We start from the raw sequence: 18,121 nt of genomic DNA on the forward strand, positions 1-18,121 counted from the left end.
TGAATTGTGTTTTTTAATAGAGTTGGTTAAGATTATTTTGGGTTGGTTATGTGAGATGTTGAGTATTAAATAACACTTTTACTGTGTCATTGAGATGATCACACTGTTTTATCCTTTGATCTATTAATAAAATAAATTTTAATAATTGATTTTCTTTTTTAAGTTTATTTTGAGAGAGTGTGGCCAGGGGAGGGTCAGAGAGAGACAGTGAGAGAGAGAGAGAGAGAGAGAGAGAGAGAGAGAGAGAGAGAGAATGAATCTCAAGCAGGCTGCACATTGTCAGCACAGAGCCCCATGCTGGACTCAAAAATTGTGAGGGTATGACCTGAGCTGAAATCAAAAGTGAGACCCTTAACTGACTAAGCATTCAGGCGCCCCTATATTAATTGATTCTCTAATAAGCCTCTGTGGTATTCCTGGATAAACTCAGGTTGGTTCTGATGTATTAATGTCTTCATTTACTGATATATTTGGTTTGAACTTTAGGTTATTTATATTTGTGTTTATTAATGAGATTTGCCTGTTATTTTGTTTCTTATCGTGGCTGTGTCACATCTGATGTCAATATTCTACCAATCACACAGAACTTTCTTCTTCCCTTTATACCCTTAGACAAGGTAATCCCTTTCATAAGTCAAACCATTTTGTAAACTTGTTATAAAAGTGGCACGTCCATCTCCTCATTTCTCCCCTGTGCTAATTGCATAAGGTATTAGAATAATCGGAATGTAAACATGATGTTTTGGATCATACACAATTCTGGAGTTTTGCATGATGGCAAAATTCATAAATAAAACCTTCCAAATATGTAATGCTTCCTTATAAATTCAATAAATTATTTCTACTAATGTTTAGTAATACGCAAATATGTGGCAAACACACTGAAGTATAGTTTAAGTAACCAAAGTCGTCTTTTCTTTTTTTTTTTTTTTTAATTTTTTTTCCACGTTTTTATTTATTTTTGGGACAGAGAGAGACAGAGCATGAACGGGGGAGGGGCAGAGAGAGAGGGAGACACAGAATCGGAAACAGGCTCCAGGCTCCGAGCCATCAGCCCAGAGCCCGACGCGGGGCTCGAACTCACGGACCGCGAGATCGTGACCTGGCTGAAGTCGGACGCTTAACCGACTGCGCCACCCAGGCGCCCCAGTAACCAAAGTCTTTATAAGTTTGTCTAATCCCTGGAAAATTTTGAGTCAGTTTGGATTTTTCTCTCTTCTTTGAATGGCAGAACTGACTTATACAACCCATGTCTGGTGCTTTCTTTGTGGGGAAATTTAAACACCTAGTTCTTTATTTTTGTTTTGTTTTGTTTTGTTTTGTTTTTGTTTTGTTTTGTGAAAGGAATCTATCCTGGCAGTAATTGGGGCTGAGGAGACCTGGAATCTCTCTGAGAAGGTCAACAGCTCCAGATTATTTTGGGGTTTTCTGCATTTTTTTTTTTTTTTTTTTTGAGAGAGAGAATGAGAGAGTACATATGTGCACCAGTGGGAGAGGGGCAGAGAGAGAGAGAGAGAGAGAGAGAGAGAGAGAGAGAGAGAATCCTAAGCAGGCTCTGCATTGTCAGCACAGAGCCTGAATCAGGGCTTGATTTCATGAACCATGAGATTGTGACCTGAGCCGAAATCAAGAGTCAGTCATTTAATCAACTGAGCCACCCAGGCACCCCAGCTTTTTTTTTTATTGTGATAAATATATATATCACATAAAATGTGCCATTGTAACTATTTTTAAACGTACAATTCAGGGGTGTTACTCACATTCACATTGTGATGCGACCATCACCATCTAGTTCATTTTTTGTAACTTTAGGACTACTCGGTTTGTTTATTTCTGTAGTCATTTTTTGTAAGTGTTATTTCTCCAGAAACTGATCTGTTTCCTGTGAGTTTTTGACCTTGATTGACATAAAGTTAATCATAATGTCTTACATGTTTAATCTCTGCAGCATCTGTAATTCTGGGTGTTTTTTTCTTAATTTTCTTTGAGCCTCCTCCCTTCTTGAATAATCTTGCATAACTTTTTCCTGTTTTATCAATTTCAAAGAACCAGGCTTTTTTTTGCTTGGTCAATCTCTATTTTTTGTTTTCTAGTTCATCATTTATTTGGGTTTTTTTTTTCTCTAAAATCTTTAACTGGGAACTTAGATTGATTTTTAACTTCATTTTTTCTCTAATATAAGTATATGAAGTTTACTTTTTTCCCCTAAGGACTACATTAGCTGCAGCTTACTTACAAGTTTTGGTACTTAGAACTGATCAATAGCCATAGTATTATGTATATTCTAACTTCCAATTTAATTTATTAATTATATATTTTATTCATTAGTTATTCATAAAAGTGATGGTCTCTAAACTCCAAATGTATGGCCTTTGTCTTTTAGATTGAACCATATGAAACTGCCAACTTTCCACCATTTTTTGACCTAAAGAAATGGTAGTGTCATGTGGCTCAACGTTATAGTTTTCTTTTGTTATATAACTTAATTTCATTTTGGTCAAGGAGTGTTTCTGTGTATAAATTCTTTGAAAGCCTTAAGACTAGATGTATAGTATAGGAAGAGAGCTAGTTTTTGAAAAACTCCACATGTGCTTGGAAAAAAATACATGTATTCTTCATTTATTGAGTGAAGGGTCTGTGTTTTAGGTGAAGCTTGTTCATTTTACTATTCAATTCTTTATATATCCTCTTTTTTCCCCTCTGATTTCTGCATAGCTGACAGTAGTTTGTGAAAGTCTCTCGTGCTGATGGTGATTTGTCTATTTCTCCTTTAATTCTGTTAGCTTTCATGAGGCTATGAGTGTACACAACTTCAGAATTTTTGTATCTTCCTAGTGAATTGAACCTTATATGCTAACATAGTTGTCTTTTGTAATGCCTTTTGTTTAAAAATATGTGAGGGTGCCTGGATGACTCAGTTAGTTAAGCATCTGGCTCTTGATTTCAGCTCATATCATGATCTCATGGTTTGTGAGATCAAGCCCCGCTTCGGGCTCCACAGTGAGCTCGGAGCCTACTTGGGATTCTCTCTCCCCACTTCCCACTCCCATGCATACATGCCCTTGTGCACGCTCGCTCGCCCTCCCTCCCTCTCTGTCTCTCAAAATAAACATTTAAAAATAAATAAAATGTGTGGGATCAGTTATGGTTTTATTTGCCTGGTATATCATTTTTATTTTTTAGATTCAGCTCTACTGTGTTATTTTGGTTGTTAATGCTTCTCATGGAAGAGCACAGAGCTGGAATTGATCTTACTCTCTAACATGTCAGTCTTTGCTTTTAAATTGTAGAATGGGCATTTACCGGTGCATTCATTGGGACTATTGATACAATATTTTCTGCCATCTTGCATTGTGCTCTTTATTTTACCTGCTGCTTTTTGTTTCTTTTCCCCACTTAGCTGTCTTGCTTTTAGAATAATTGACTTTTTCTTTCTCATTCCTTTCTTTCTTATAGACAGTGAGTTAAAACCCACGGAGTCCATTCCTTCAGTGGTCACCTTAGCTATCCTAGCAGGCATAAAGTCAAAAGCTAATCAACGTTTTTTTATTTTTCCTTTTAATTCTAGTTAGTTAACATACAGTGCATATTTGTTTCAGGAGTAGAATTCAGTGATTCCTCAGCTACATACAACACGCAGTGCTCAACACAACAACTACCCTCCTTAATACCCATCCCCTGTCTAGCCCATCCCCACCCACCTCCCTCCATTAACCCTCAGTTTATTCTCTGTATTTAAGAGTCTATTATGGTTTGTTTACCTCCCTCTTTTTTTCTTTTTCCCCCCTCCCATATGTCCATCTGTTTCTTAAAATCCACATAGGAGTGAAATCATATGATATTTGTCTTTCTCTGACTTACTTCACTTAACATAATACATACTAGCTCTATCCACGTCATTGCAAATGACAAGATTTCATTCATTTTTATGGCTGAGTAATATTCCATTATGATGGACATTTGGGCTTTTTCCATAATTTGATTATTGTAGATAATGCTGTTATAAACATTGGGGTGCATGTATCCCTTCAAATCTGTATTTTGTATCCTTTGGGTAAATACATAGTACTGCAGTTGTTGAATCATAAGGCTAATTAACGTCTTTATTCCCTCCTGGAAAAATACAAGGAACATACAACTACAATCACCTCCCTCCCAGTTTATGTATTTTTATTATTCAGTATTAGGATTCTAGCCTGCTATCCCATCTCACGAGTTAGATATTATCATTACCATTTTATATGATCAAGGTCCATTTAGTTTTACCCATTTGATTTTTGTTCATTCTCCTTCTTTAACATATTAGGTGTACAAATTTCAATTTCATGGGATACTGAGAATTTACTTTAGTGATGATCTTTTGATGGGTAAACTCTCTCAAGTCTTTACTTAAAAATGTCTTTGGGGCGCCTGGGTGGTTCAGTCGGTGAAACGTCCAACTCTTGATTTCTTCTCAGGTCATGATTTCATGTTTCGTGAGTTTGAGCCCCGCTAACAGTGTGGAGCCTGCTTGGGATTCTCTCACTCTCTCGCTCTTTCGCGCGCTCTCTCTCTCTCTCTCTCTCTCTCTCTCTCTCTCTCTCAAGTAAATAAACATTTTTAAAATGCCTTTATTTTACCTTCTTTTACATTTTTAAGCTTTTCATATGGGAATTTTGAAGCACACACAAAAATAGTATAGTGCATCCTCCAGTCATCAACACTCAGCTGTGACAATTACCAATATTTTACCAATCTCGGATCATCTTGACCTGACTGTATAATACACTATACACTTGTGGCTATTTAATTTTTTTGAGATTTTATTTTTGAGTAATCTCTACACCTAATGTGGGGCTCAAACTTGCAACCCCAAGATCAAGAGTCACACGCTCCACCGACAGACCCAGCAGGGCACCCCTTTGGCTATTTAAGTTAAAATATCAATTACTTAAATCGCACTAGCCTCATTTCAAGGGCTCAAAGCCGTATGTGACTGGTGGCTACTGTATTAGGGCAGGTAATCATGTTGGACAGTGCTGGTAACCTGTCCACCTGCTTTTTCTTATTTCTGGAGATTTAAAAAAAAATTTTTTTAAGCAAATTTCAGAAATCATGTCCTTTCATCAGTACTATGCATCTGTTTTCTCATCTGGCAAACTCCAAATTTCCCTGATTGTATCCAGAATATCTTTTTACAGTCGGTTTATTCAAATCAGGATGGTATCAGGGCCACCACATTTTTTCATTTAAATTCAAGTTACTTAACATATAGTGTAGTATTGGTTTCAGGGGTAGATTCATCACTTACATTTACATAAGTGCCCTCCTTAATGCCCGTCACCCATTTAGTCCATCCCCCAAACCATCTCCCCTCCAGGAACCCTCAGTTCTCTGTAGTTAAGAGTCTCTTATGGTTTGCTTCCCTCTCTCTTTTTATCTTCTTTTTTTCCTTCCTTTCCCCTATGTTCATCTGTTGTGTTTCTTAAATTCCATATATGAGGGAAATTATATATTTGTCTTTCTCTGACTGACTGATTTCACTTAGCATTATACTCTAGTTCCATCTATGTTGTTGTAAATGGAAAGATTTCAAATTTTTTTGACTGCTAAGTAATATTCCACTGTATGCACATACCACATCTTCTTTATCCATTCACCCATCGATGGACATTTGGACTCTTTCCATCCTTTCGCTATTGTTGATAGTGCTGGTATAAACACTGGGGTGCATGTGCCCCTTCGAAACAGCATAGCTGTATCCCTTGGATAAATACCTAGTAGCGCAATTGCTGGGTCAATTCAATAGGGTAGTTCTATTTTTAATTTTTTGAGGAACCTCCATACTGTTCTCCAGAGTGACTGCACCAGTTTGCATTCCCACCAACAGTGCAAAAGGATTCCACTTTCTCCGAATCCTTTCCAACATCTGTTGCTCCTTGAGTTGTTAATTTTAGCCATTCTGACAGGTATGAGGTGATATCTCATTGTGGTTTTGATTTGTATTTCCCTGATGATGACTGATGTTGAACATCTCTTCATGTGTCTGTTGTAGCATCTGGATTCTTCTTTGGAAAAGTGTCTGTTTATGTCTTCTGCCCATTTCTTCACTGGATTATTTGTTTTCTGGGTGTTGAATTTCTTAAATTCTTTATACACTTTGGATACTAACCCTTTATCCAATTTGTCATTTGCAAATATTTTCTTCTATTCCATAGGTTGCCTTTTAGTTTTGTTGATTGTTTCTTTCCCTGTGCAAAAGTTTTTTGTCTTGATGAGATCCCAATAGTTCATTTTTACTTTTGTTTCCCTTGCCTCCTGAGACTTGTCTAGTGAGAAGTTGCTGTGGCTGAGGTCAAAGAGGTTGCTGCCTATGTTCTCCCCTAGGATTTTGATGGTTTCCTGTCTCATATTTAGGTCTTTCATCCATTTTGAATTTATTTTTGTGTATGATGTAAGAGCGTGGTCCAGTTTCATTCTTCTGCATGTCTCAGTCCAGTTTTCCCAGCACCATTTGCTGAAGAGACTGTCTTTTTTCCATTAGATATTTCTTTCCTGCTTTGTCAAAGATTAGTTGGGGGGGCGCCTGGGTGGCGCAGTCGGTTGAGCGTCCGACTTCAGCCAGGTCACAATCTCGCGGTCCGGGAGTTCGAGCCCCGCGTCAGGCTCTGGGCTGATGGCTCAGAGCCTGGAGCCTGTTTCCGAATCTGTGTCTCCCTCTCTCTCTGCCCCTCGCCCATTCATGCTCTGTATCTCTCTGTCCCAAAAATGAATAAATGTTGTAAAAAAAAAAAAAAAGAAAAGAAAAGAAAAAAAAAAAGATTAGTTGGGCATACATTTCTGGGTTCTCTATTCTGTTCTTGATCTCTGTGTCTCATTTTATGCTACTACTATACTGTCTTGATAATTATAGCTTTATAATACAGCTTGAAGACCAGAATTATGATGCCTCCAGCTTTGGTTTTCTTTTTCATCATTACTTGACTATTTGGGGTCTTTTGTGGTTCCATACAAATTTTAGAATTGTTTGTTCTAGCTCTGTGAAGAATCCTGGTGTTATTTTGATAGGGATTGCATTGAGTGTGTAGATTGCTTTGGGTAGTATTGGGATTTTAACAATATTTGTTATTCTAATCCATGAGCATGGAATGTTTTTGTTTTTTTTTTTTTTTTCATTTCTTTGTGTCTCCTTCAGTTTCTTTCATAAGCTTTCTATAGTTTTCAGCATACAGCTCTTGTACCTCTTTGGTTAGGTTTATTCCCAAGTATCTTTCGGTTTTTGATGTAATTGTAAATGGGATCAATTCCTTGATTTCTCTTTCTGCTGCTCTATTATTGGTGTATAGAAATGCAGGTGATTTCTGTAGACTGATTTTATAGTCTGCGACTTTAGTGAATTAATGTATCAGCTCTTGCAGTCTTTTGGTGGAGTCTTTCGAGCTTCCCATGTAGAGTATCATGTCATCTGCAGAGTGAAAGTTTGACTTCTTGGCTGCCAATTAGATGCCTTTTATTTCTTTTTGTTGTCTGATTGCTGAGGCTAGGACTTCCAGTACTATGTTGAACAACAGTGGTGAAAGTGGATATCCCTGTCGTGTTCCTGACCTTAGAGGGAAAGCTCTCAGTTTTTCCCCATTCAGGATGATATTAACTGTGGGTCTTTCATATATTGCCTTTATGCTCTTAATGTATGTTCCTTCTATCCCTACTCTCTTGAGGGTTTTTATCAAGAAAGGATGTTGTATTTTGTCAAATGCTTTTTCTGCATCTATTGAGAGAATCATGTTTCTTATCCTTTCTTTTATTAATGTGGTGTATCACTTTGATTGACTTGCAAATACTGAATCAGTCCTGCAGCCCAGGAATAAACCCCACTTGATCATGGTGTGGATAATTAATTTAATGTACTGTTGAATTTATTTTGTTAGTATCTTGTCAAGAATTTTTGCACCCAGGATCATCAGGGATATTGGCCTGTAATTCTCCTTTTCAGTGGGGTCTAAGTCTGGTTTTGGAATCAAGATAATGCTGGTTTCATAGAATGAATTTGGAAGCTTTCTTTCCATTTCTGTTTTTGGAACCGTTTAAGAATAGGTATTAACTCTGCTTTAAATGTCTGATAGAATTCCCCTGGGAAGCCATCTGGCCCAGGACTCTTGTTTGTTGGGAGATTTTAGATAACTAATTCATTTATTTTCTGGTTATGGGCCTGTTCAAATTTTCTATTTCTTCCTGTTTCAGTTTTGATAGTTTGTATGTTTCTAGGAATTTGTCCATTTCTTCCAGATTGCCCAGTTTGTTGGCATATAATTTTTCATAGTGTTCTCTTATAATTGTTTGTATTTCTGTGGTGTTGTTTGTGATCTCTCCTCTTTCACTTCTGATTTTGTCAATTTGGGTCCTTTCTCATTTTGAGAAGTCTGGCTAGGAGTTTATCAATTTTGTTGATTCTTTCTTTTTTTTTTTTTAATTTTTAAATTAAAAAAAATTTTTTTAATTTATTTTTGAAGGAGAGAGAGACAGAGCATGAGCGAGGGAAGGGCAGAGAGAGAGAGGGAGACACAGAATTCGAAGCAGGCTCCAGGCTCTGAGCTGTCAGTACAGAGCCCAATATGGGACTTGAACTCACGAAATGTGAGATCATGACCTGAGCAGAAGTTGGACATTTAACCGGCTGAGCCACCTAGGTGCCCCTAAATTTTTTTTAATGTTTATTTATTTTTGAGAGACAGAGAGAGAGTACGAGCAGGGGAGAGGCAGAGAGAGAGAGAGGGAGACACAGAATCTGAAGCAGGCTCCAGGCTCTGAGCTGTCAGCACAGAGCCGGACCCGGGGCTTGAACTCACAAACCATGAGATCATGACCTGAACCGAGGTCCGCCACTTAACTGACTGAGTACCCCGATTTTGTCAATTCTTTGAAAGAACCAACCAACAACCAGTTTTGTTGATCTGGTTTTCCTATTTCTATATTATTTATTTCTGCTCTAATCCTTATAATTTCCCTCCTGCTGGCTTTAGGCTTTATTTGCTGTTCTTTTTCTAGCTCCTTCAGGTGTAAGGTTAGATTGTGTATTTGGGACCTTTCTCACTTCTTGAGATAGGCCTGAATTGCAATACACTTTCTTCTTAGGATTGTATTTGCTGCATTCCAAAGGGTTTGGATTGTCGTGTTTTCATTTTCATTGGTTTCCATGTACTTTTATTCTTGAATTTCCTGGTTAACCCATTCACTCTTTAGTAAGATGTTATTGAACCTCCATGTATTTGAGGGCTTTCAAAATTTTTTCTTGTGGTTGACTTCATGTTCAGAGTATTGTGATCTAATAATATGAATGGTATGATCTCAATCTTTTTGTACCTGTTTAGGACTGACTTGTGATCCAGTATGTGATCTATTCTGGAGAATGTTTCATGTGCACTTGAGAAAAATGTGTATTCTGCTGTTTTAGGATGAAATGTTATGAATATATCTATGAAGTCTCTCCAGCCCTGTGTGTCATCCAAAGCCAGTTTCCTTGTTGATTTTCTGCTTAGATGATCTGTCCATTGTTGTAAGTGGGGTGTTGAAGTCCTCTACTATTATTGTATTATTATCAACTAGTTTCTTCATGTTTGTGATCAATTGATTTATATATGTGGTTTCTCCCACTTTGGGGGCATAAATATTTACAGTTGTTAGATCTTCTTGATGAATAGACCCCTTAGTTATGATATAATGCCCTTCTTCATCTCTTGTTATAGTCTTTGTTTTAGAATCTAGTTTGTCTGATATAAGTATGGCTACTCTGGCTTTCCTTTGACATCCATTAGCATGATAGATGGTTCTCCATCCCCTCACTTTCAATCTGCAGGTGTCTTTAGGTCTAAACTGAGTCTCTTGTAGGCAACAAATAGATGGATTTTTTTTAATCCATTCTGATACACGTGTCTTTTGATTGGAGCATTTAGTCCATTACATTCAAAGCGATTATTGAAAGATATGAATTTAGTGCCATTGTGTTGCTTGCAGAGTTGGTGGTTTTGGTGATGTTCTCTGGTCCTTTGTAGCTTTTTCGCTTTGGTTTTTTTTTTTTTTTTTTTTTCCTTCCACTCAAAGAGTCCCCCTTAAAATTTCTTACTGATTTAGTGGTCACAACTCCTTTAGCCTTTGTTTGGGAAAATTCTTTATCTCTCCTTCTATTCTGAATGACAGCCTTACTGGATAAAGGATTCTCGGTTGCATATTTTTCCTATCAGCACATTGAATATTCCCTGCCACTCCCTTCTGGCCTGCCAAGTTTCTGTGGACAAGTCTTCTGCTAACCTTATGTGTCTACCCTTCTAGGTTAAGGACTTTTTGTCCCTAGCTGCTTTCAGAATTCTCATTTTATCTTTGTATTTTGTAAGTTTCACTATGATATGTCATGGTGTTGACTTGTTTTTGATTTTGAGGGGAGTTCTCTGTGCCTCTTGGACTTGAATGCCTATGTCCTTCCCCAGATTAGGGAAGTTCTCAGTTATAATTTGTTCAAATTAAACTTCTACCCCCTCTTCCTGCTGTTCTGGGACTTCTGTGATATGGATATTGTTTCATTTTATAGAATCACTAAGTTCCCTAAGCCTACCTTCACCATCTAACAGCTTTCTTTCCCTCTTCAGCTTTATTATTTTCCATTTTTGTCTCCTATATCATATATTCTCTCCTCTGCTTTTTCAGTCCTTGTTATGACTGTATCCAGTTGGTTTTGCATCTCAGTTATAGCATTTTTTTTATTTCAACCTGACTTTAGTTTGTAGGTCTTTGATCCTTGAAGCAAGGAATTCTCTGGTGTCTTCTGTGCTTTTTTCAGGCCCAGCTAGTTGTCTCCATGACTGTTGTTCTAAATTTCTGTTCAGATAGCAAGTCCCTTGCTGGGGTTTCTTTTGACCTTTCTTTTGGGGAAAATTCCTCCTTCTTGTCATTTTTGCTAAGTTTCTGTCTTTTGTGTGTTTTGAAAGCTTGTTATGTATCCTGCACCTGAGAATAATGCTGTATTAGAAAGGGGTCATACACTGCCCAGGGCCTGACACTTCAGGAAGTGTTTCTGGTATATGCTGTGTGCAGTCTGTTGTTGCATTTTGGCTGCTCTTTCCCATTGGTCTTCCTCTGCAGAGCTCCTCCTTGCTTGGAGTGGGGAGTGTTTGGACCTTTACCTAGGTATGCTTTGATTCTTTGTTAGAATAAGCGGGAGGGGGGGGGGGGAGGAAAGCCTGATCCCAACAAAAGAAAAGGGAATAAAGAAAAACAAATAGAGAATCAAAAACATGTAAGACTGATTCCAAAGAAAAAGGGGAGGGGAGGAGGGGAGAAAGAAAATCAAAATTCAAGCCTGATCCAAAAAAGAAAGAAAAGGAAATGAAACAAACAAACAAGAAACCCTGAGCCTGATTCCAAAAGAAAAAAAAAGAAGAAAGAAAAAAAGTAAGCCCAGGGGCTCCTGGGTGGCTCAGTAGGTTGAGCGTCTGACTTTGGCTCAGGTCATGATCTCACACTCCGTGAGTTCGAGCCCCGCATCGGGCTCTGTGCTGACAGCTCAGCCTGGAGCCTGTTTCAGATTCTGTGTCTCCCTCTCTCTCTCTGACCCTCCCCTGTTCAAGCTCTGTCTCTGTCTGTCTCAAAAAATAAATAAATAAACAAACAAACAAACAAACAAACAAACGTTAAAAAGAATTCTGTGTGTGTGTGTCTCTCTGCCCCTTCCCCACTCACACACTCTGCCTCTCTCTCTCTCTCTCTCTCAAAAATAAACATTAAAAAAAAAAAAAAAAGAAAAGAAAAAAAGTAAGCCTGGTCCTATTTCCACCAGAACTGCAGGTGTCATTTTGAAGCACTTGATTTTCAGTACACTTGGTGCATGCAGGGTGCTGGCCATGCTGGTCTGATGTAGGAGAGTCCCACTGCGTTGGCTCAGCGTCAGTCTTGGCCCAGTAAATAAGCAGTTGCTGGGCCCAGGGGGGTGGAGTTTGGTGTAAGCAGGGCCCACCTCCACTGGGGGCCGCTTTGCTGCCCTCCGAAGTCCCACCCTGCTGGTGTTGGGGGTAAATGGCGCCACCCCAATCTCATCCCTGAACAGAGGATCTCACAGCCTCCGCTGTTCAGGCAGCCCTCACAGAATAGCAAGGGCAGTCAGCTTGCCCTGCGCCACAGCTCTCCTGCTTTTTTTCTTTGGTGTGACTGGCATTCAGAACTCGAAGTCTTAAAGGACCTAGCACCACACGGATCCACTCCCCTCTTCTGGTGTAGAACCTCTCCACGCTCTGCCTGAAGTCCTTTGTCCCTGAATAATAGTACCATGTCTGCTGCCTGCACAGTGCATAGAATCTATGATGTAGCACCACTAAAATCAGCAAAGGTTAGGGGCATCTGGGTGGCTGAGTCGGTTGAGTGACTGACTTCGGCCTAGGTCATGATCTTGCCGTTCCTGAGTTCAAGCCCCGCATCAGGCTCTGTGCTGACATCTCAGAGCCTGGAGCCTGCTTTGGATTCTGTCTCCCTCTCTCTCTCCATCTCTCTCTCTCTCTCTCTCTCTCTCTCTCTCTCTCTCTCTCTCTCTCAAAAATAAATAAACATTTTAAAAATAATAAATAATAATTAAAATCAGCAAAGGTTAAATTTCCTCAGGGTGTGCCCCTGTCCCCTGCAATGAAAGGCCTTTTGCTGCCGCCTGCAGGGTCTTTTGTCCTTGAGGATAAGTATGCTACAAGTATGCCAGGAAAGGAAATGTTTTTTCCCAGTGTGCCCCAAAATCACTACCCCATGCTGTGCACTCTGGGGGCCAGCCCCCTCTCCCTAGGAGCACGCACCACAGCTCCACTCTGAAGAAAGTTGCACACTTCCAAAACCTCAGAATGTGAGCTCCAAACACTGTTTGCAAAAAAAAAAAAAAAACAAAAAACCTGTGACTGTCAGTACTTGCTCCCCAGTCTGTGGTCCACAGAGGTTTTCCTGCACTCTCTTAGCCCCTCTCTCTTTCTCCATTTTGTCTCTCCAGGGAAAGGGTTTCCTCCCTCTCCACCGCACCAATTTTTCCTCTCCCCCATTTCACTTCCATGCACCTCACACCTGCCATACTGTCTCCCTCCAGCGGTGGAGATCCTTCTGCCACGTCTGCAGATTGATTTCCTGGGTGTTCCAATTGATCTGACCTGAATACAACTGTGATTGAGGGACAAGGAAAGCCCCGGATTCCCCTACTTCTCCACCATCTTAACTCTTCCCCCCATATTGTTTTTGAAGTATGTATCACTTTGGTTTTTGTTCTTCCCCCTCTCCTTTCTCCTTTTTATTTTCTTTTTAATTCCATTGACTTAGTGGAGATACTAAGTCATTTGTCCTTAAAATGTTCTCCATTATATATTTGGCTGATATCGTGTCTTTGTGTTTAACTTGTTGATCCCTGTATTTCCTGTTAAAAGTAGCTAGTCTAGAAGCTTGACTAGATTCAGGCTTGATGTCATAAATTCGCTCTTAAACTAACGGAGATGTTTTAACTGGATTTAGGATTCTAAGTTGATGGTTATTTTTTCTTGGCACAGTGAGGGTACTGTTCTGCTCTTGTGTGACATCCATTATTGCTGTCGGAACTGGGTCGTCGCTTGTTTTTCCTTTTTGGATGATTTTTGTTTTCCCCTGGCTGCTCTTAAGATGGTGGGCAAAAAATTAAACACCGAAGAAGAAAAAAATTACAATGAATCTAGGTGTGGATTTCTTTTTATTCATCCAGCTTGGGATTTATTGTGCTTTCAGAATCTAAAGGTTAGTGTCGTTTACTAATACTAGGAAATTTGTAGCTAGTTTCTTATCAAACGGTGCTAACAAAGTTCTAATCTGGTTAGAACTTTGCATTGAGTTTCTTTCTGACTTCATGAGTATATTTTTCCTTTCCAGAAGTTATATTAGCTTTCTTAAATTGCTTGACCATCTTTATAGCATCTTACTCCATATTCATCTGAGTTTCTCTTAATTTAACAGTTTTTTATATTCCCTGTCTAAAAAGTTGAATATCTGAAGTAGTATTTTTTGCCTTTACTTCCTGCTGTGTTTTTGGCTGCTTTTCTTTCATGGTACATTGTGTATTTGCATTTATAACATTTTAAAGTGTGGCTTTCTCAATTTATGTACAACTTTATGTGAGGGAATTTTTTGAGGCTTGGCTTGAAGTTGAGTTTTCCAGAGATAAGTCCATTTGCTCATACTAATTGCAATTAGTGTGGCAATGCCACCTAGGACCCTCCTGAAATGAAATTATGCTTTTTAAAAAAATTGTTTAATGTTTATTTATTTTTGAGAGAGAGAGAGAGAATACGAGCAGAGAGGGGCAGAGAGAGAGAGAGAGAGGGAAACACAGAACTCAAAGCAAGCTCTGGGCTCCAGGCTCCACCCTGTCAGCACAAAGCCCGGCACAGGGCTCAAACTCACAAACTGTGAGATCATGACCTGAGCTGAAGTCGGATGCTTAACTGACTGAGCCACCCAGGCGCCCTCGAAATGAAATTATTCTTGGTGTTTTCTGGACTACACGAAGAATGTGAATTTGGACTAAAACCTAAGATTTGCTTTTGCTACTGAATCTGATGCCAGGGTCTAGACAGGTGCACATCCTCAATGTCCCTTTCTGCATGGAAGTTTTTTTTTTCTTTTCCTTAAAAGTTTTAATTATGGACTTTCAAACATACTCAGGAGTCAAGAGTGCTATGATAAAATCTCCCTGTACTCATCACCCAGCTTCAGTGATTACCACTGCTTGCCATTCTTATAATGTCTGTTCCTCCCTTTGTATATTATTACTGAGTTTTATTTTCCTGTTAGAACAAATATCAGACATCATATCATTTTACCCATAATTTGAGTTGTCTCTCTAATAAGAGAAAAGGACGTGTAGGGCGCCTGGGTGGCTTAGTTGGTTAAGCATCCAGCTCTTCTTTTCAGCTCAGGTCATGATCTCACGGTTGGTGGGATCAATCCCTGCATCGGGCCCTGTCCCAACAGCACTGAGCCTGCTTGGGATTTTCTCTCTCCCTCTCTCTGACCCTCCCCTGCTCATGTTCCCTTGCTCGCTCTGTCTCTCAAAATAAATAAACATTAAAGAAATAATAATAATAATGGGGCACCTGGGTGGCGTAGTTGGTTAAGCATCCAACTCTTGGTTTCAGTTTAGGGCATGACCTCACAGTTGATGACTTCAAGCCCTGCGTCAGGCTCTGTGCTGACAGTGCAGGGAGTGCTGACTCCCTCTCTCTCTGCTTCTTTCTGCCTCTCTCTCTCTCCAAATAAATAAATGAACTTTAAAATTTTTAAATAATAATAATAAAGTAAAAGGAAAGGACAGCATGAGGATATAACTACCTAACCCGGTTTGGGGCTAAACGAGGAAGGGAGAGCTGTTACAGATCAAGAGACTAAGGAGGCAATCCATTAATAAAAATAAATGTTTAACAGAAGTTTTTAGCATTGTCACAATACCGTTATCACACTCCCTAAATGAACATTTCTTGATATTTTCAGTGGTCTTTGGCTACAAGTAGTTGCACAGGTTGGGTCTATCACTCCTTGCAGCAAGGCAGAATGCACAGCATTGTGCACCGGGGGACCTCTCAGTCCAAGGGTGTTAGACCTCCAGGGTGTGAGCTCGTGGCAGGTGCTCTTGGTGGAGGGTTCCAGATTAGATGTTGTCAGGAAGTGAGGGCAATTCTGCCATCGAATTTATTAGTAAAGCTTACCAAGAAGGAGGGAAAATAAACCAGGGTGAAGCTGTAATTGATAAGGAAGCAGCGTTGTTCATTTTGGCCAGAAAGGGGGGACACTGAGTCATTTCTGAGCCCTAGATAATGTTCTGTGTTCAGACATGACTACAGAACAGCCCTGTTGTGTCTTCGTATGCCGTGGTCAGAGTGGCCGTGTCTGCTGTTGCTGTTCTGTGACGTCGTTCATGTTCAATAGGAGAACACACAGGCCTCGCTGATGGTCCCAGGGCTGCTCCTGGATGTCAGGGGCTGCTTTTCTCTTTGCCAGTATCATCTAATACCCAGTCTGTGTTCAGTTCCCTCGGAATGTCTCAACTGTTTCTGCAGTTGGTGTTACTGGAATCGAGATGGAAGGTCCACACGTTTCTGTGAGCTGTTACAAGTCCTTCCTGTCTGTCCCCCAGACTGGGTTTGGCTGCTTGTATCTTCATGATATCATCTTATATCTTCATGATGTTAACATGTCCCCTCAGACTCTTCTGTAAACTGCTAATTAGATTAAAGGATTTGTCAGCGTTTTTTTTGTTGTTGTTTTTTTTTTTTTTTTTGGCAAAAGTACTTTATAGATGGTGCTGTTTCTTTTTACATTATATCAGAACTTACCTGCTATCCAGACATCGTCTTTGTGATGTTAAGATTTATCACTTGGTTCCAGTGTCAGCTTGATCCTTCCTTGATAAAGGTTCCCAGCTTATCTATACAGTCTCCAATTATCCCCCTAGTTAATAAGACTCCTCATTAATTACAAAAGGAGAAAATGGTAACTTCATAGAAAAACCTGTGGCATGCCACCTTAACCAACTGACCATAGTTCTCACCTATAATGAGACAGACTGGCACCTAAGGCCTCCTAAGGTGGCACGCTGAGAAGAACACTCATCAGTCAGGTAGTCCTTCATCCAAAACTCAACTTCCTGGGGCACCTGGGTGGCTCAGTTGGTTGAGCATCCGACTTCAGCTCAGGTCATGATCTCACAGCTCATGAGTTCGAGACCCGCGTCAGGCTCTGTGCTGACAGCTCAGAGCCTGGAGCCTGTTTCAGATTCTGTGTCTCCCTCTCTCTCTGCCCCAACCCACTCACATTCTGTTTCTGTCTCTCTCAAAAATAAATAAACATCAAAAATTAAAAAAAAAAAAAACTGAACTTCCTGAATCTAATCATGAGAAAACATCAGAAAAGCCAAAACTGAGGTGGAATCCGTCAAACATCGGATTTGGACTCTTTGTATCTTGAAAGATGAAGAAAGGCTGAGGGATGGGTCCCGATTAAAGAAGCATAAAGAACCATGGTTTGAGGGCATGATGCCGTATGGGAAATTTAAAAAGTGATTGCTGGAGGGGCACCCAGCTGGCTCAGTCAGTTGAGCGGCCAACTCTTGATTTCAGCCCAGCTCATGATCTCACAGTTCATGAGATCGAGCCCCACTGCGCTGTGCCTGCTTTGGATTCTCTGTCGCCCTCTCTCTCTGCCCCTCCCCCCCAATAAATAAATACACTTTTAAAAAGGTGATTGCTGGAGCACCTGGGTGGCTATCAATTAAGCGTCCGGCCTAGGCTCCGGTCATGAGCTCACGGTTCGTGAGTTCAAGCCCCACGTTGGGCTTTGTGCTGACAGCTCAGAGCCTGAAGCCGGCTTTGGATTCTGTGTCTCCTTCTCTGTCTCTGCCCTACCCCTGCTTGCACTCTGTCTCTCTCTGTCTCTCAAAAATGAATAAACGTTAAAAAAACTGAACAACAACAAAAAAATGTATTGCTATAAAGGATATTACTGGACCAGTTAGTGATATTCTGCATAGAGAGTGATTAATATTAAATCCATGTTTAAATGTTCCTGATTTTGATCACTGCGGTTATGTTAGAGAATGTCCAAGTTCCTGGGCCACTCTGAAGTATGTAGGAGAAAAGGGTCATGGAATCTGATATTTCTTCTTGAATAGATTCTTCTCAATAACATTCTTGCTGAAGCACAGAGGAAATTGGGGCGGGGGGGGCGGAGAGAAGACAAATTTTAATGGCAAAGAATCTGTGGAAGTCTATCATATTCACACAGATCTTTCTTCCTTTTAGTTTTAACATATTTTCAAAATTGAAAACTATAAGTAAACATCCCCATTCTCTTTTCCCCTAATAATTGAGTAACCACTGATTGTTATTGCTTAGATTCATTAATTTACTATTGGTTGCAAAGGTGACTTTGTGACTCTAGCATTTTCTTTATAATAAACAAAGCTTATAAAGCGTGTACAATTCTTGTATAAAGAAGAACTCTTCCCCATCACAACAACTTAGCAGTCGTAAACTATTGTTCATAAAGGAGAGAGAGAGACATGCTTGATTCTTGCCTCTCATGAATTTTCAGAATTATGACTTGATATGCT

At 39.7% G+C, this 18,121-nt stretch overlaps 1 protein-coding gene across 1 annotated transcript in view; it reads left to right on the top strand.

Annotated features, from left to right (window-relative positions):
* The window catches only part of ZNF177 (zinc finger protein 177), a 39,843-nt gene that overhangs the window by 16,648 nt on the left and 5,074 nt on the right, over positions 1-18,121 (top strand). The window lies entirely within an intron of this gene.

The sequence above is a fragment of the Prionailurus viverrinus genome, chromosome A2 (genome assembly GCF_022837055.1).
Source record: "Prionailurus viverrinus isolate Anna chromosome A2, UM_Priviv_1.0, whole genome shotgun sequence".
NCBI lineage: Eukaryota > Metazoa > Chordata > Mammalia > Carnivora > Felidae > Prionailurus > Prionailurus viverrinus.